This window comes from Ailuropoda melanoleuca, chromosome 10 (genome assembly GCF_002007445.2).
Source record: "Ailuropoda melanoleuca isolate Jingjing chromosome 10, ASM200744v2, whole genome shotgun sequence".
In the NCBI taxonomy this organism is placed as follows: domain Eukaryota; kingdom Metazoa; phylum Chordata; class Mammalia; order Carnivora; family Ursidae; genus Ailuropoda; species Ailuropoda melanoleuca.
In genome coordinates, this window is record NC_048227.1 from 42,154,473 (window position 1) to 42,171,680 (window position 17,208).

The 17,208-nt window shown below is 40.5% G+C and overlaps 1 long non-coding RNA gene across 3 annotated transcripts in view; it reads left to right on the forward strand.

Moving 5' to 3' along the window:
* Positions 1–16,982, forward strand: part of LOC117804230 — a 68,352-nt gene extending 51,370 nt beyond the window's left edge. For all 3 annotated transcript variants that reach the window (XR_004628568.1, XR_004628569.1, XR_004628570.1), the window contains 2 exons: positions 1,600–3,260; positions 16,717–16,982. This is a non-coding gene — a long non-coding RNA (uncharacterized LOC117804230). The remainder of the gene's footprint in view (positions 1–1,599; positions 3,261–16,716) is intronic.
* The last annotated feature ends 226 nt before the right edge of the window (positions 16,983–17,208 follow it).

A 17,208-nucleotide genomic window follows, 5' to 3' on the forward strand; every position in this document is an offset into this window, starting at 1 on the left:
AGAATGAGACCAATCAGGGATAAGAAGTGAGTAAAATCCTTGTGATCACAGAGCCAAGAGAGCCTATTTTAAAGCACTTAATGTATTTTTTTTCTTAAAGATATATACACCAACTGTAATTAAGCTCTCCCTTTCCTTATGATCTTGGCAAGATGTTAAAAAAGAGATAGAGGGAGGGAGTCGACTTGCCAAGTGGATTTTTCTAAGCGTTCTCAGCCCTAATTAAAAGTCCTTTGTGCAAGGCCAACCAGCAATCAGCTTCCTAATTAGAGTTGAGCAAACTGCCTTGGTGAACTGCGGCTTTCTCTGAACCCAGGAATCTGGGGAGAAAGTCTGTCCGTCTTAATGGGGCCATTTTCTGAAGCACATACACACCCAAGTCCCAAAAGGCAGGTATGTGAAGGCAGTGGCACAACCCTATTCCCATCAGGTCAGTTCCTTTTTTGCCTTCAAATAGCTCAGTGGAATCCTGTGTGTGGTGGTGTTAACTTCTGTTTTGTTTGTCGGTTACACTGTTACTAGGAATTGTGCCTTTTTAAAAACCTGTTTTCAGGATCTGGAATTAGGTGACGGGAGATTTAAGTATATTAAATGCTGGTATTTCATGGTTTATATCCAAATAAAGGAGACCTTTCTGCCCTTCACTGGATTTCCCCTGGAGTCTTGGTTATCATAATAGCATATACGCACAGTGCTTACTACGTGCGTAACAGGTAAGCTCTAAGAACCCTGTACATACTAACTTACTTTAATCCTGCGAAGGCCCCACGAAGCGGGTTCTGTTGTTTTCCCCATTTCACAGGGAGGAAACTGAGGCAAGGGCAGTTAAGTAACTGGCCCGAAGTCACTTTAGTGATGGGGCTGGGGTTGGTCTGCTGTCAGTCAGGTTCTAGAGTCTGCTTGTCCCCACCACCCTGGAGCTCTAGCGCTGCCTGCAAGCTGGCCGCAAGCAGGGGAGGACCCCGACTGGCCAGGCGCCATGTGTCAGAGCGCCGCACAGTGACACGAGTGTGGTTCAAACTCCCATGTGCCCCTGGCCTGCTTCCTGATTCCTACACGGGGTTTTCCAAGAACCACATTTTGAATTGAGACCTTCTGAAATGTAGGCCTTGAATAAAGAGATTATACTGGGATGTCAAAATAAAGAACGTGGCTATTCTCCGTTCCCAGAACTGTGGTGAGAGCAGCAACAATGGTATCCTTGTCTCTCTCGGTTAGAGACAAAGCACCTGCAGCCACAGCACCTGCGGGGGATGCCACAAAAAGTATGCACACCCTGGGCTTAGCTCATCTCCTACTTAACCCTCTGTGTCTTGATTTTTCCAGAAATGTATACATCCTGAAACAGGGAGGACTTTCTGATAATTGTATAATTTTCTTTTCCTCATGTTTTCATTTGGGTCACATTCATGCACACTCAGAGGTAAAGGGTCTTGGGGGCTTTCTTCAAATTCCTGTTTGATATTCTTAAAAGGAGATCTATTTTACCTAGAGAATTAAGTTAAAAATACACAATGTAAAGAGGATTGGGTCAAATTCTTTAAATGCTATACAGCAGAATTACCTGCGTTGAAAAAGAAATACTTTCGTGTATTTCAGGGAGGTGGCTGTTTACAAGGTGTCATGTGGGGGAGGCCCAGGACGATGACGGGATGTCAGCATGGGAAGAGCAGAAGAGGAAGGCTTAAGTCAAAGACACCAACAGACATGGAGAGAGCGGAAGGAAAGAAAAGTTGGACTAGAGAGAGAATTGAGGGAAGGGTAAGAGGCCCCAGTGAAAGGCTTGAGTTTTTGTTTTGTTTTGGTTTGGTTTGGTTTGGTTTTTGTTTTTGTTTGTTTTCCAGAGCCACAGGAACATTCTATAGCTCTCAGTAGAGTTTGCAGATGACCACGGGTTTAGAGTATCAACTGCACTGTCCTGTAGAATGCCTTTTGGGTAGCAGGCTCCGAATAAATGTTCGTTGATTGAACGCATTTCCCATACGATAGCAAGTAACATGTTTGAACATTTAAATTCTGGAAAAAAAAAAAGAAAGAAAGAAAAGCTGATAGGGTAGGGTTTCCAAGATCTGAATCACCGACCCTGCAAGACCTCCCAGAGGAAAAAATTAAGAGGAAAATAAAATGTTTGAGAATGACGAACAAATTTCCTTCTGAAATGATAAGGAAAAAGACATGGTCAAGCATTTTAGGACTCCTCTATCTGCACCTACCTTCCCCAAGTTGAGGTGTTTCTCCTTCCTGAAAGTCACTGAGACTTCTCATGGTTTTGACGTATCTGCCACAACCACACCAGCATATCAGTAAACAGTTACCATTCAAGTGAGTGTTGGTATGTGTAATTTATAGGACCCTCAGGCAATATGCAAAGATATATAAATTCAGATGATCTAAGTTACAGAAAAATGTAGTTAGCTGATTAAATTAAGAAGTAGTGTTCATAACCAGAGACTGATAAGATTTTAAGATTAGTTTGTGCTGATGTTTATTCATTTCCTGTTCAAACATTCTTCAAAGCAGTGATCAGACACCAATCCAATCTGGAAGATACCTTGTTACTTTTCTCTTCCATTCTGGCTTGTCTTAAGTGCCAATTACACATGTCAGGCATTTTGCTGGTTTTTGCATTCCTTTGCTCATTGACATCTAGAGCGGACTTCTCCCAGTAAGTACATAAAGTGATTTGTTCTTGTGTGTTTGTAAAACTTGGTTCTATAACTGCCAGATGTCTTTTGAAGTGGCATTGTGGCACCGCCCCTCTTTTGGGAGGAACATTGAGGTGTGGAGTAGGTCTGTTTTGTTCCCTAGATATCAAGATGGATGTAATGTACATATTCTCCAACCAAATCCTAGACTCTCGTGCAGTAGGAATGAAAGGAGGCAAACCATGTTCAATGGCTAAATATTTGGTGTGGACCAAAAAAGGTAACTTCGCCAAACTAAGGGTAAGTAGAGCTCTCCCAAAAATGTCTTTTGAGAGCATAAAGTTGAAACTGCTGTGGGAGCAAAGAGCCTGGACAGACAGGATTATAATATGGAATCCTTGGACTCCTTTGGGTTTTGCTTGTCTGCTTATAGTCATGCTGGGAAAGGCCTGGGAACAAATGTGAATGGCTTTACTCATGACATTTAGTAAGGACTTGCTGTGTCTGTGCACTGACCAGGCTGCTAACTGCTTGGCGTGGATTATCTCCTTCAGTCTTCAACAGTCATCTTATGGGCAAGATTCTGGCGGTAGCCTTGTTTCACTGATAAGGAAGGTGAGCCTTAGAAATCTTAAGAAACCTGCCTACGGTCAAACAGCACATAAGTGTGATACAGCTCCTGAAGGAGGGATTTGCAGAACACTTTATGATTTATTAACTTTCTTTCACTGGCATCCTTTAATTTTACTCCTACCTATCCTATGGGGATGGGTGGCATTGTCCTTATTTTGCACATGAGAGAACAAAAAGTCAGAAAAGCTTTGTGGCTCACTTTGCTGTCCTCAGCAAAGAGAAGTCTAATGGTAAGTTAACTAGAGAATTCTTTGGGTCAGGTGGCTGAGCTACCTGTCCTCTCTCCAGCCTTAACAGGATGGAGAACAAAGAGTGCTGAGCCAAGGGTCCCCGGCTCTGCCAAGTTCCATATGACCTGGGGGCTTCTGTTTCCTCAATGATAATATGTCGGGTTCTCAAGGTTGTTTTAAGGATGAAGTGGGGTTTTTGAGAATTGTGTATTGCATGCAAATGTAAGTTATGAATAATACTATTTATTATACAGCCTCTCTTCAGCTGGTTCTGGAAGCATCCCAGCCAGTGCACACACTTAAGATGTGTTTTTCTGTCTTCTGCATTTGGAGCAGTTATAGAATAGGGCAGCGTAGTTGAAATGGATTTTCAAGACTTTTCTTCCATTTTTTTTTATTGAGGTATAATTGACCTACAACCTTACATTAGTTTCAGGTGTACAGCACAATGATTTGATATTTGTATATATTGTGAGGTGATCACCACAGTAAGTCTAGTTCACATCCATCACTGCACATAGTTACAGACTTTTTTTTTGTGATGAGAAACTTTAGAGATTTACTCTCTTAGCAACTTTCAAATATACAGGACACTATTAATAACTATAGTTATCATGCTGTACATTACATTCCCATGACTTATTTATCTTATAACTGGAAGTTTGTATCATTTGACCCCCTTCACTGATTTCACCTAACCCCCACCTCTGCTTCTGGCAACCACCAATCTGTCCTCTGTATCTATGAGCTTTTTTTTTTTTTTAAGCTTCCATATATAAGTGAGATCATATGATATTTGTCTTCCACTGTCTGACTTATTTCAATTAGCATAATGCCTCAGGACCCATTCTTGTTGTTTCAAATGGCAAGATTTCATTCTTTTTTATGGCTGAATAATATTCCATTGTATATATGTACCATATTTTCTTTATCCATTCATCCATCGGTGGGCACTAAGATTGTTTCCATGTCTTGGCTGTTGTAAATAATGCCGCAATAAACATGGGGGTGTTTATATCTTTTCAAGTTTGTATTTTCATTTTCCTTGGATACTGAGAAGTATAATTGCTGGATCATATAGTATTTCTATTTGTAATTTGTTGAGGAATCTCCATACTGTTTTGCATAGTGGCCGTACCAATTTACATTCCCACCAATAGTGCACAAGTGTTCCTTTTTTTCCACATCCTTGTCAGCATTTGTTATTTCTTATCTTTTTGTTAATAGCCATTCTACCAGGTGCGGGGTTGCATTTCCCTGATGATTAATGATTTTGAGCATCTTTTCATGTATCTGTTGGCTATTTGTATGTTTTCTTTGGAAAAAATGTCTACTCAGATCCTCTGCCCATTTTTTAATTGGATCGTTTGGGGTTTTTTGGGGTTTTTTTTTTTTTTTTTTTTGCTATTGAGTTATATGATTTCTTTATATATTTTGGATATTAACCCCTTATCAGATATATGATTTGCACATGTTTTCTGCATTCAGTATGTTGGCTTATCATTTTGTTGATGGTTTTATTTCTCCAATTTCTCTTCCATGGTGTTGGTACCCACTCACAGAAGAACAAAAATGAGATAAGTGATTGAAAACAGAAGAGAGAGGGGCGCCTGGGTGGCTCAGTCATTGAGCATCTGCCTTCGGCTCAGGGCGTGATCCCAGAGTTCTGGGATCGAGCCCCACATCAGGCTCCTCTGCTGTGAGCCTGCTTCTTCCTCTCCCACCCCCCCCCCCGCTTGTGTTCCCTCTCTCGCTGGCTGTCTATCTCTGTCAAATAAATAAATAAAAAATCTTTAAAAAAAAAAAAAGAAAGAAAACAGAAGAGAGAAAAGGAACTTAAGAAGGGCTGGCCAGATACTAAAAAAAAAAAAAAGTTCTCTTTACAAGAAAATGTTACAAGTATTCAAAATGTTTCAATCTACCAGCACTGGAGGAAAAAAAAAAAGTATTTCCCTGTTAAAGAACAAAACATCTTGTGGTTAAAACATATTGATAGGAACTCAGAGGGGAGGGGGGGTGGGGGATTGGGATAGACCGGTGATGGGTAGTAAGGAGGGCACGTATTGCATGGTGCACTGGGTGTTATACACAACTAATGAAGCATCGAACTTTACATTGGAATCCGGGGATGTACTGTATGGTGACTAATATAATATAAATAAAAAATCATTAAAAAAATATCGATAGGAAGACTATCTTTAGGGCACACTTTTTAAAAAATCATGCAAAAAGAAGCTCGCAGGTTTATGTGCTTTCATCTTTATTGATAGAAATAACTATTTGGTGGTAGTTTTATTACATTCTTCCTGAAGAATAAATGCCCAGAATGTTCGGTAAATTCAGTAAATTCGACATGTCCAGTGAGGCAGGTTTAGTCTTTGTGAGTCCAGCTGCTGAGGGATGGGTGGGGGTTGGGACCTCGGCTCCGCTGTCCTTCCTGGAACATCATTTTGCTGCTTTCCTTTTGTTTCCCCCCTGGATTCTTTAAAAAAAAAAAGAAGAAGAAGAAGGCTTCTGGGTTGGGGAGCAAATGGTTTTAAAATTCCTATTTACTGCTTTTTTCGGCAGTAATAATGCCACATCCAGCTTAGTTCCTTGTATGAGAAAGCTTAATAAAAGTTAACATTTTGGTTCTTGTTGACCAGCCTGTTCACACGCTGCTGAGTAAGCAAGATTCATCCTTTCTAGGGATTCATAGTGAATCCTCAACCCTACCCTTAAGAAAGCATTAAAGAAGTTCCGGAGAAAGGAGCAAAACAAAATGCACAACCAGAGACACTGCGTGCTGTAAGCAGCAGGCATGTACTGGTCAAGGAATTAGATTACTCAAGGTGGTGACTCATTCCGCAACTATGTAGTGTTTGCGGTTGAAGAGAAACCTTTGCCAGAGAATGACTAAAATCTATTGGCAGCGTCTTTAAAGAAATCATGACTGGGCCTAAACCAGTGAATACGCAAGTGTGCTTTTTTTTCTTCGTCTTTTACTTATTCAAAACTGAGAGTAAGAAAACACCATCCCCGTTGACGTCTACTGTTACAGCATGGTCTCCGGGGCATTCCCAAAAACACTCTCAACAGGGCCGAGTCCAGACACATGTCTGTCTGGGCGTGGTCATGTAATATTGTGTGTGTGTGTGTGTGTAGCTAGTAGAATGAACAAATCAGGCTTACACAAATTGTTAGAGGTATTTGATCTTGGTAATTTAAAGAAAAGCCTAGAGGAGAAAATTTACAAATTTGGTTGTTTTAGTTTTCTAGGGCTGACAGAACAAAGTACTACAAATGGAGTGGCTTAAACAACAGACAATTTATTGTCCCACAGTTCTGGAGGCTAGAAGTCCAAGATCAAGGTGTTGGCAGGGTTGGTTCTTTCTGAGGGCTGAGGGGGAAAATCTGTTCCGTTCCTCTCCCCTAGTGTTTGGTGTCTGCTGCAAACTGTGGTGTTCCTTGGCTTGTAGAAGCATCACCCTGATCCCTGACTTCACCTTCACATGGCTTTTCTCTGTGTGTATCCATCTGCAAATTTCCCTTTTTAATAACGACACCAGTCATATTAGATTAGGGCCCCACCCTGCTCTGGTATAGACTTCATCTCAGCTAATTACATCTACAATGACCCTATTCCAAATAAGATAACATTCCGAGGTACTGGGGGTTAGGACTCCAACATTGAAATTTGGGAGAGGGGGACAGATTTCAACCCATAACAGTTACCTGTCTATCAGCCAGAGATAATTTATTTAAAAAATAATGGATTCATTTAAAATTCTTTGGTAGTCGATCTTAGTCTCCATTAAATCTAGAAGAAAAGTTGAGCATCTTAAAAAAGTTTGAATATATTTCACATAAATAAGGACTAATTATTTAAAATGAGAGAGATTCTTTAACCCAAAACAGAATGTTTCAGCTAAACAAATATTTTTTGAATCATCTGGGTACAATGCCATGTAAATACATTTGCATTTATGAATCCAAGTTCTACACAAACGTCCCCCCATTAACAATAGGGCAAAACATGAAATTTTAATTTAACAAAATTGTAGTAGAAGACAAAGTTGGTACCTACAACTTCAAGACTTTAGGTTTTGAGGTTGCCAAGAAGCTTATTTTTTTTTTTTACAACAATCCTTGGAAAGGGGACATGCACCTGTGTGAGCACATCCATGTACGCCCACATCGCTTTGAGTGTGGTGTGCTTCTTTCAGTTAGTGCTATTTCCAACACTTAGAAGGCCAGCATGTAAATGAGGGTGAACATAGACAGTCAAGGGAGAGAGGGACACTGTGTCATTACAGTTAAAGAGCAAGATGAGCAGAAACATAGATCCAAGAATAAATGGAGTTCCGGGTGAGTTCTAGGTCCTAGGAAGGTGTCAGGCTTCCAGAGGGAAGCAGTTGATCTCTGCATAAATGAAGAGCAGATTGGGGGTGCCTCAGTGGCACAGTCAGTTAAGTGTCTGACTCTTGATTTCGGCTCAAGTCGTGATCTCAAGATTGTGACATCGAGTCCCACATCAGGCTCTGCGCTCAGCATGGGATCTGTTTAGTTTCTCTCTCTCTGTCTCCCTCTGCCCCTCCCCACCACTCTCTCTCTCTCTCTCAAATAAATAAATACATCTTTAAAAAAGAGAGAGAGAGAGAAGAGCATACTGGCTGTGAAAATACTTGACCAGCCAATGTAATGACCCATCCTTTCATTAGGGATTCATTTCTATCCATCCCTGAGCTCTGCACAACCACATGGGAAATAACAGCCTGTCTCCTGGTCGGATTAGATGCTTAGTAAGGGAGATCCTGCATTCTTGGGACATCCGGTGGGTGAAGTCACTGGGGAGGTGAGTTTAAGCACTAAAGTTGAGGTTCTAACCTTTCTTTGTGGAAGCTTCTCTTGCTGGGGCCTGATCCCAAACAATCTACCATACCTAAAGACCACGATTGTGTCTCCATTCCCTACATGAACATGAGTTGTGAGCAAGTTCACTCATGAGGATCTTGGCTACCCTTTTATTGTCAGTTGTAATAGTTTGTCACTTTAAGGTCTTTTTAGCTCATTATAGTGCTAAGGGTAGCAAATTCACACAAGCACAGCCAGATACGCTTTTTCCAAGAAAGCTAGAGATTTAGAATCATAAAATTTTATAACAGAAGGTGACCTTGGAAATCATCTAATACAACCCCTCATTCCACAGATAAGGAAATTAAGTTTTGTGGAGATTAAGTCACTTGTCAAAGGTCAGCAACCAGGAAGTGGCAGAACCAGGGCTGAAACCCATTTCCTGACCCCCCTTTCTCTACTGAAAGTGCCATATACGATAATTCTAGAACTAGGTTATAAACTAGCAAAGAATTATTCTACCACAAGCACTTCAGATAGAATCCTGTCCAATGAAGTAGCTATGATTCCTTCTCTGTGGGCACTGGTCTCTGGTATATTTATTCCAAGCAGATGCTAATGATTTCTTTAATTTGTGGTCAATTCTAAGTTTTCAAAGAAATGAAAGAGCTGCCCAATGGACATAAAAGAAGCAAATGTGGATGATTTATGATAAAGAAAAAGAAAGGTAGATCCTTGGATCTGTCTCAGCCTTTCTGCTATCCAGGTTGTGGTCCTCAAACAAAGAACATTATCAGATATTTATGTGATATGAACGGTTACTGATATCAACAAGCCACATACTCCGTACTCCATTAAGATGTAGTTCACCAGTAGAAGAAATACGGAACTTATTTTAGATTTCTACCACTCACCCAAAAGTAGTTTCATGTTTTGTATATGAGCAGTTCTCTTTGATTAATTCTGAGACCCCCAAGGCTTATGCCTTAAACATTTCATGTCGTCTAAGAAGAAAGCATATTTCCTACTGCAGAGATGGAGCGCAGCTTCCGCCACACGTCAGTGAATTGTTCCGTGGGCAAGCAACGTAGGGGTGGGGTCTGAAAGAAATGAATTTGAGCGTATTTCGTTGATTTTAATAGCTTGACCTCTGAGTGTGTGAGCAGCAAGGCCAGGAGGTAGCGGCAGGCCATACATGACTGAATTAAAATGAAGCCTGGCATCACTCAGGGAAGCCTTCCCACACCTGCTTCTCATTTCCTCTAGTTATTTCTGGTAATGAAAATTGGAACCGTTGCTATATATTTTGGGGTCTAGAAGGTCTATACATTTTTCTTTCATACAATATGCTTGCGATTAAGTATATGTCTCTGTCTAAAAAAACAAAACAAAACAAAAAAAAACCCCAAGACCTAAGTGTTCCTGGAAGAATAAGGCAAAAAATCTTAGAGTCTTCCCTTAAAAACAGATTTTTTTGGTTTGGTTTCTTCACAATTCCAGCTGGAAGGCTCTGCCATGCTGCAGCCTTCCTACCTGTCTGCTGACATTTTCATCTACTGTTCTCTTTACCGTTTTGCACACTGACTTGGCCCTTCATTAGGGACCTGAATGGCAAAGTGAAATAATAATCCTGGCTTGTTTTAGAGAAGCTGAAGGATTTCTCAAGAAAGTTGAAAGCATTTGGATGGGAGAGCAGCCTTTCCCGAATTCATTTTTTCGCTTGAGTTTTTTATTCTCCAGTCATCTCCTAGGCAGTCCTGATGTCTGTATCAAAAGAAAGGGATGTGTGGCTCAAAAATGCCAATTGGAGCCTTCCCTAGGGAGCTCATAGTATAATTTGTGATGAGTTTAAGGCTGGAATTTGGCCCAGTCCCTAATCAATCATTAGGTGGTCCTGGCTCTTATTTTCACGTTGCTAGGGACAACCTTCCCGTCTTCTTATCGTCGTCTGCCTTCAGTTGACATTCTGAAGTGCAGGTGTATGGATTATGACTTTTCCCTCCCCTCTCTGGTAGCTTGGAATCTCATTGCTGAGGAGTAATAACGTGATATATATTCATATGCACATATGCACGAACTACCGTGTTCAGTATTTGCATTTGCCTACACGTCTGCCGTGCAAGAGTATAGCATGCGAGCGAGTCAGCCTCTTCCCCCTCCTGCCATGTGATGTCTATATATTTATGAGTAGGAGAGAGAGGAGCACTTGGGTATATGAATCTGCTTGCAATTTCCTAATGGAATCTGGCAGAAGAGCTTTGCAATAGGACAAGTTCCAGTTTAAAAAAAAAAAATGTGTTCATGGAAGTGTTTTCCCCTCATGCCCATCACCTATTATTCCTCCCAGACCATTGAAAAGATTAATCATGGAATGAACTGGATTCTCCTTCTGGTCAGCAAAGAATAAAATACTGTGTTGAAGGAGGGGAAAATGATATAATTTTGTTCCTTTTTAAAAGTGCGTATCATGGGGGAAGAGTCCAGTTGATCAGGATCCTGAAGGAGGAAAAGATCTTGTTAACGATGGCCTAGTCTTCTGTAGCTGACTGGGCTTAGGGTACTGCCATTTGGGAAGAGAAAGGCTAGGAATGTTCTTTAAGGAGAGAACACCAAGTTGTGAATGGCCTGAGAGGTGAATGGGTGTGAAAAGCTGGAGGCTCTTTCCTCTGGGAGCTGCTGCTGGGTTGGGAGGGCATCCTGAGATAAGACGCCCTCACTATGCAGAAAAGGCCTCCATTAATGCCATGATCCTTTGTTGCCTTAGCCTGTGCCTGCGTGGACCATTTAAGTCATGGGTCTTTAAGGAAACAATTGCAAAGGTCCCATCCTGTCCCACATCCATACTCCCTAGACTTTCTGCCTTCCATCATGGCCTTGGCATGGCAAGGGCTGTCGGGATGAAAGGAATGCTGGGAAGGAGATTTATGGTGGTTGGAGATGCCAACATGTGGAATCCACAAACCTTGAAAATGTCTATGTCTCTGCATGCAGACTTTTTAATTGAAACTTCATGTACCCGAGGTCCATGTCTTCAAGTGAATGAAAAAGAAATTGCTTATTTGGGGAAGCCTTTGCCCAATTCACCTGGGATAATAAAGCCTTCGGATCACATACATCTCATTCTGTAGACATTCCATGGAATGGAATGCTACCATGTAGCTATACAGCCTTGGGCAGAAAAGAGGCAGGAGAAAATATTTCTAAGGAGCAAACTGAACCTTCACATTCTTCAAAAGGACAATTTTTTTGTCATTTATTTTTTCCTTCAGATACGATCTTCCATTGTATCTGAGTAGTCACTAATAGATATAAAGATAAATGAGGACTGTATTTGTTTTAGAGTTCACATAGGGGGCAGAATCAAAGCATAAATTCTTTTACTATGGACACTGTCAAAGGATTTTAATATTCCACATGACCTCCAGTATTCTCCTCATGTGGAGGTCTTGCCCTAGGCCACATGTATAAAATATGTTGGTTAGACATCCTCTGTGGCAACGCAGCTATTTTAGGGAAGATTCTGAGAACTCCAGCAATGGCTATCAAGCCTGGCAGATGGCAGGATGGCTGTAGGAACAGACTGGTGATTCTAGAGTTGGTTCATATAAAACAGGCTAAGGAAGAAAAAAATGATGTAGCCACCTTGTAACATTCAGAAGCTTCTCCTGCTAGGAAGGACAATGGCCTGGGTGGCGTCCTTGTTGGGGGTGGGGAGACAAAACTGGCAGCTTTGCAAGTACCTGAAATTCTGAAACAAAGGAGAAAATTGTGGCTGATATTTATTAATAATATTGTTCAAATCCTCTACATTTTTAATGGAGTTTTTTTTTTTGTCTAGTTATTCTATCAATTGCTGGGGGGTGGGTGTTAAAATCTCCAACTATGATTATATAGAATTGTCTATTTCTCACTTGCTCTATTTTATTTCATGTATTTTAAGCTCTAGGTGCATATACATTTGTGATTGTCATGTCTCTCTGTTGAATTATGAAAAGTCCCTCTTTTCCTCTGGCAAACTCTGTAATGAAGTCTACTTTATCCACTATTATTATAGTGAGTCCAGCCTCCTAATGTTTACTGTTTGCATGACTTACCTTTTCCCATCCACTTCATTTCAACCTATATGAATCTTTGTCTTTAAAGTGCATCTCTTATATTGCCTAATATATAGTTGGATTTTGCTTTTTATTCATTCTGACCATCTCTGCCTTTTAATTCAAAGTGTTTAACCCACTTACATTTAATGTAATTTTTGATATGGTTGGATCTGGGTCTACTTTCCCCATCCACTTTATTTGTCCCAACTAATACTTATTAGGCATTGCTAAGAAAAGTTACCTAAAGCTTGAAAATTAGGAAAGATGGCAATGTGCCCCCTCAAAGTCATCTAAATTATTGTCTAAAAGGCCTGCCTCAGGCCAGGAGAAGATAACTTTGTTTGACTTACTATTTGCTATTAAGGAAACTAAGGTGCAGAGAGGTTAGTTAATTTGCTCAAGATCACCCAGGAGTAAATATTGGAGTTGGAATTCAGAGCTCCAAGCCCATAAATTTGATCGCTTTACGTTACCGCCTCCCACTGGTAATTGCCTCATTACTGAGTTTATGGACAATTACCAGAGGAAGTAGGGAGGACTACTGCTGCCTTTTGCTAGCTATGGTACCTGCAGATGGCATTTTCCGTTAAAGGGAAGGGCAGCTGTGTGGCACCTCAAGCCACAAGTGAACCAAGCCCAGGGGTCCCAGGGCAGTGAGGCTCAGCCTGGATGCGTAGGGTGTTTGTTCACTCTGTTGATCAGGGACCTCTCCTGTTTACCACTGCCAAACACATGGATGTATAGAAATGAAACGCTGTTTTCAAGAAATATTCTGGTGACATGCATTCCTTCTTCTGTTTGATAGAGGAGTGGGGCTGAGGTAAAAGAAAGAGTAGTATGACCAGCCAGGAAGACACACTGATGTAGCAAAATGTTAGCAATGTTTTAGCACTTCCTCATGAAGCAGTGTGACCTCCTGCCACCCAGACAGGCTCTTTCTTTAGATTTTTTCTTGCTCATTCGCCACAGCTGTCTGTTGTTTTCTTAAATGTTCAGCTTTTTATAGCTCTTCAGTTACTTATAAAAAGTATCAGCTATTCAGGCCATACGAGTACTGGTTCAGCGCTAGTCTAATGAGCAGTGAGAACACTGAAGGCATATTTTTGTGGCTTCTATTTTCTCACCTCTCCCCTGCCCCTCTCTCTCACAAGTTTCCCCTTTGGACTCAAATGACTCCAGATTTTTGGAATTCACTAAAAAGGTGAGCCACCAGTTGGTCTTTGCTGCTTAAGAATAATTCACTGCCTGTGTTTAATGTTACTGGCTTTCCATCATTTCGTGACGAGGAGAGGAATGGATGGAACCTTACCCAGCCATAGGTAGTTGGAGGCGTTCAGAAGGGCTGCAAACCTGTAGAGACGCACCTGTGATCTCTAGGGAAAAGAAGTCTCATCTTTGTCATGCGGGGGTGGGGGGTGAGGAGAGGGGAAGCCCAGGGCTTGGAGTGCCTTCATTGAGTAAGTAGGAACTGTCTCTTCAATCTGCATCCACATGGAAAGCAGGCCCAGTAATAGAAGAGGTCCTGATAGAAGCATAAGGAAAATTCCAGAAACCGCAGTCAAAAACACAATTGACATTTATGTCATTGAGGAAAGTGGACAATCTCTCCTGGGCTTGGAGGCCTTTACAATGATGTCTCAATTGTATACACATTCTACATGACAGCTACAAAACACTCAGAGAAATTGTTCTGATCTTAGTGTGAGAGAGTATCATTGAACACATCATGGGAGAATCCTCTCAGGAGAGCCAAGATTGAGAACATCTGCATCTATGTTCTGCCACGGAGGCTGCCCACCTGGGAGTTTCAGACACTGGGGGCACTTGGAGTAATTTGCAAGGGTCCTCACCAAGCATTTTTAGTTGATTTAACAAATAACTGTCTTGCATATATGTGTGCTCTTTTTCACAAGTAGGTAGATACTAAAATGATTACTAAAATATTAAATATAGCATCAAATTACTGATGCTTTTAAAATGTTATGATTATTTTATCTATTTATTTGTTTTTACCTTAATATAGCTGTAGGTTAGAAGCTGCTGTTCTAGCAAGTTATAGGCCTTATATCCAGAATGTGTTACAAATAAACTCCTTAGGAGACACTGGCCAATTATTTGGGTGGGAAAGAATCAAATTATCAGTTTGTATTTAGGTAACCATACCCTCAGCCCTTCTTTCTTGGTGCTGGAAGAAATGATGTCTTCCTTTTAAAAGGAAGACAATTCACCTAGCATACTCCCTGGGATGATTTTGCAGAAATGGGTCCTCATTAAATGTGTTTTGATGTGGAAAATAGACTTCATTCCAGCCAGTGGTGACTTGGATTGATCCCAAGTGTCAATCTTGTAACGGTCTATTTATAGAGGAAATCGTATATATATATTTTTTTTTAGCTCAGAGGCTTTTATGTTTATCTATTGCAATATCATGCTTTTAAGTGTCCATGTAATAATAACAATGACTAATATTTATTGAGCATTTAATACAAGCCAGACACCTTTCTAAACATTTCACATGTGTTATCTCAACAGGCCTTTGTGGTAGCTATTATTATTATTTTTATTTTATACATAAAGACATTAGAGTCAGAGAGTTCAATAACCTGGCTTACGAGCACATGAGTGATGGAGCCAGGATTTGAATCCAGACTATCTGACTTTTGAGCCGACACTCTAAACCACTATACTATATTCACTTCATATAGAAATTCTGACCCAAGGCTGGGATTTTTTAAAATTATGATTTAACATTTTAAGGAATTGTCTTTCTCCTCATTTAATTTAGGATTTAATTTTCCTTTCTCATTTGAAAATTGCTCTATTACGTTAAAAAAAAAAATCTATCCTCTAGCTAGACTCTCAAATATAAAAACTTTTGGAAATTCACATGTACCAGTTTTCCTAATTCTGTTTAATAAAACCTCTCATTTCTTCCTCGAGGATATTGTCTCCCCTTAGTATGCTCTGTGGCATAAGTGTGGGAGTTACATTTTCTTTTCTTGGCCTTAGTTCATCAGTCTTTATAGTGGGGCCTCTAAAAACATTATAAACAATTGTGAATTAAAGAAGATATACAAAGAGCCAGTCGGCACAAAAAAGATATGCAACACCATTAGTCATTAGGAAAATGCAAATTAAAATAAGGAGAGGGGTGTCTGGGTGGCACAGTCGGTTAAGCCACTGACTCTTGGTTTCTGCTTGGGTCACGATCTCAGGGTCCTGGGAAGGAGCCCTGCATCAGGCTCTGTGCTCAACAGGGAATCTGCTTGAGTTTCTCTCTTTCTCTCCCTCTGCTCCCCCCCCCACTCTCTCTCTCTCTCAAATAAATAAATAAATAAATAAATCTTTAAAGAGTAAAAAAATAAGGAGATACCACTACATACACAAAAAAATGGTAAAAATGAAAAGAACTGACAACACCAAGTGTTGGTGAAAATGTAGAGCAGCTGGAACTCTCATTAACAGCTGGTGGAAATGCAAAATGATGCAGCCACTTTCAGAAAAGCAGTCTGGCTATTTTTTATGAAGTTAAATATACACTTACATATGATTCGCCAATCCTACTTCAAGGTATTAACCCATGGGATGTGAAAGCTATGACCAACACAAAGACCTGCACATGGGTCTTCATGGAAGTATTGTTCACAATAGTCCCAGATTAGAAACAACCCAGATGTCCATCTGCTGCTAAATGGATTAAAAAAGTGTGATATACCCAAACAGTGGAATATTCCTCAGCCATAAAAAGGGAACAAGCTACTGATGGATAGAACAACACAGCTGAATCTTCACATGCTGAGCGAAAGGGGTTGGACACAAAGAGACTACATATTATGTGATTCCATTTACGTAAAAATCTAGAAACAGCAAAACCATAGTGAAAGAAAGCCGAGTAGTTGTCAGGAGGGCAGGCTTGGGAGTGGGGCAGGTATTGACTATGAAAGGGAATGACGGAACTTTGGGGGAATGAGACACATGTTTTGTATCTTGGTTGTAGTGGCAAGCATGTTTGTCACAACTCATATACGCTTATCAGACGCATCAAGCTGCACACTTTAAATCACATCTCAGTAAAGCTGATTAGAAAAAATGTGCAGAGATCTTAGTGACTGGGCTGTATGTGAGACAATTCCATTCTTAAAACTCTAGGGTTAGCCTCTGTTGGGTTCAACTTAACTCATTTCATTTCATGTTTAATTCCATGTGGTTTAAAATGTTTGTGTGTGGTTTTTTTGGGGGGGGAGGCAGTTTAAATAATCGAAATTTATTATCTTACAGTTCAAGTCAGAAGCCTGACTCAAGTCTGACTGGACTGAAAGCAAGGTGTTGGCAGGGCTGCATTCCTTTTCAGAAGCTCTGGAGAAGAATTTGTTACCTTGTCTTTTCCAGTTTCTAGAGGCTGCACACATTCCTTGAGGCTTAAAATGTTTTGTATCTTTAATCAAAGCTAATTCTTCACTCGGAAAAGAGGGTGTTTTGAATTTAATGTGTAACAACTATTCAGTGAAAAAGGAAAATTGAAATAAATGTGTTCATAATAAAAATGATTCCATATCATTTATTCAGTGATTGTACAGCCCTCTAAGGGTCAGAGCATCTTCGTAGCTGTTGATATTGTTAATATCCTGTCACACTGGATCAGCTGCCTTGTGAAGACCTCATTTTGAGTTTGAGAATTTTGATGGTTGTAGGTGACATACTGGTTGCAGTGTGAAACCCCAACAACCAGAAATTCTCCATGTGGTGCGAGCTAACTCTAAGCGCTACCTG